A 2,905-nucleotide genomic window follows, 5' to 3' on the forward strand; every position below is an offset into this window, starting at 1 on the left:
CGCAAAAAAAAAAATATTTAAATATGTTACAAAAACTAAACTAAAAACTAAAAAAGTTTTCAGGCATAGGTTCCAGGAGAGTATATTACTTTAATGTACAGAACTTCATGGGAAAATATCTACCATAAACTCAAACTTTGTGAACATTAGACATTATCACATGAAAAGTCAAAGATACCTTAGCCTCTATATCCCTATATTTTGAAATCCACCTTCAACTAATAACAAAAAATAAATTTACGACCCTTGGCTTCATTGCTTAGTATTTGATCCTGTAATTCGTATTTATATTTTAAAATCGGCACGAGTTTCGCATATTAAAGCTAGGCTTATTCTAATCTATACCTCGTTTTAATTTTTTTTTTTTCACTATTTCATAGTCTAATTTCTTTGTCATTGCCAGCCATGTCATTTCTATCCTTTCAAAAATATAAAGGTATGGTTTCGCTAGGTCAAGGAAACTCTCACAGTGTATGTAATCACCGTTACACATCAGCTGGTGCCACCAAAACCGCAGTTTGAACCACTACAGATTACAAACCATACACATCTGTACATGTATAGCCTATTTACTGCGAGCTCAACAGTTTGTAATGAGGCCAATATGCGGTAGCGAGAGTGCAGTTAAACCGCTCACACATACACACACCGATGTATAAAACATAAATTTTGTATATTTGCCAAAGTGCGCAAAGTGCAACTTTAAATGGTAATAATGTTGATGGATTCATTAATTCTGCTTAATAACAACAAGAACAGCTGACTGGCATATCCAAAGCCACACATACATACCGATGTTTTCCGAAAAAAGGAATGTCTGAAAGAGATACTTGACAAAGAGTCAGCGTTGTTTACTTGAACTCAGTTGCCATTTGCCACTTACTACTTGCCACAGCACAGAGTCAGCAGATCCACACATACATTCACACATATATAAAAATATACATATCAGTGTGTGTCTGCAGAATTCATTCTTTCGACAGCGTCCGTGGCAAGTTCAATTTCGTGTGGCATAAATATTTATGCATTTAAATAATCTATATGTGGCATTACTGACTTGCTGACACTTAATGGCGACCGAGATGTTTTTGCGCATAGGAAGTGATTAAAAACAATGAAGTTGCAGTGTTATGGTTATTTGTGTTGTTGCTCTTTGCATATTTCATCTTTTCGCTCTTATTTCTTAACTTTTGTGGCACTTGAGGCTTAAAGTTGCATACGTGGCAGTTATTGCGTCATGTGTCTGCAACAATGGTAGCAGTAAGTAAAGCAATAAGGAAAGCACATACATACATACATATAATAACTGTATGTGAAGTATGTGTGAAGCTGTAAGGAGTAGGCTTTTAAAAGCCTGTATTAAAATGAGAGCATTGTTTCTGGCAGACTTGTGGCACGAACAATGCAAACCTACATTTCTGTGAACGACCAGAAGCTACGCTACATATGGTTGCATATGCGCACTCAACTGCAGTAGCCGCTGTTCGCTTACCATATTGTTTTTGTTGTTGCAACCCCATTAAAGTGACGCTTGACCGACTTTTGTTTACTATGCAACAATGGTCAAACACACGCATACATTGAGGCGCTGAAACTCTGAAATATGTGCAAACTGGAAGAAAAAGGTATGAATATGTGTGTATTGACAAAAAACTATAAACTGCAACCGAGAAATGTGTCACAGAATGTGGGCGCATGTGTCCTTTTCCGCTTGCTGCCTTTACTTCCAGCTCTCTTATTATTTTGCCGCTTGACATTTTTTCGTTCTGGATGTGGTTGTCATCGTTGCATTACAGTTGCCTAACGGTCAAATAGGCTAAATGAGCAGGCGCCAAACAAGTAAAAATACAACAATGTTGAAATCTTAAGCAAAAATGCATGTTGGAAGTATATTTTTAGGCCATTGATGGCAGGAGTGCCAGTCCTGTGGTATACTTGTACAATCACAGCAGTCAGCAGGCGATGTATATCTATCAATGTGGCACACAATGTGTAGCAACATACAAAAATCAACTGCTGCGTTGTGGCACTGTGCAATAAAAGCTGTGAAAAAATACTATAAGAACAATCATATTTGTTCGCCCACCGCTTGGCTTTTCTCACCACAGTAGTAATGTGTTTGTTTGTTATGCATCATGGTTGTTATCTCTTTATTCGACCTGTCAGTTTCACTTCAAATAAATCAAGTCACATAAAAATGACCTCCGGTTGCAAGAATCTGCTCTAATTTTCAAAAAATTTACATTTAATTTTGTCTCTAAAACAAGAGGTTGTGATATTTTATATAAGACATTTATAAAACAGGACAAACGTTGATTAAAATGATAAACAAAATGTTGGTATTCAGAGCTTTGGCGTCATGTATGTTTTTTAGGCTATGTGAAGAGATGTTGCTTAGTCAGTGACTTTGCTTCGTTTGGGACATGAACCAAGATTTATCGTTTAACTCAATACCTAAAAAAAATTTTGGCTAACTCTAAGAGCAACTATTCATTTAAATCAGCTTATCATCTGTTAGCCTTAAAAAGCAGCTTCAAGTTCAATGGTTACTCGGAGACAAATAATGTGATCATTATTATATTTTAGACAACCAAAAAACGGTTAAAATTTTGTCTAAAATTCAACCTTTCTTAAAAAATTCCGGCACTTTATCAATTACTTTTACTAATTTCTATGCTCTTAAATCATAAAAGTATAAAACAGAAACAAAGGAATGGCTTGATAAATACAGTGCGCACCATGTATCTTTAGTTTCATTGATTAACAACGAGAAGCTAACAGGACTCCATTCTTATGATTCCTATACGCGCAAATCCGAAAGTTAGGTTTGTCTTCTGCTAAGAGATTGCTCTGCTAAAAATCGGTGGAATGATGTAATTTGATAGAACTGATAAAAGTTGGTCGC

Source organism: Bactrocera dorsalis, chromosome 5 (assembly GCF_023373825.1).
Source record: "Bactrocera dorsalis isolate Fly_Bdor chromosome 5, ASM2337382v1, whole genome shotgun sequence".
NCBI lineage: Eukaryota > Metazoa > Arthropoda > Insecta > Diptera > Tephritidae > Bactrocera > Bactrocera dorsalis.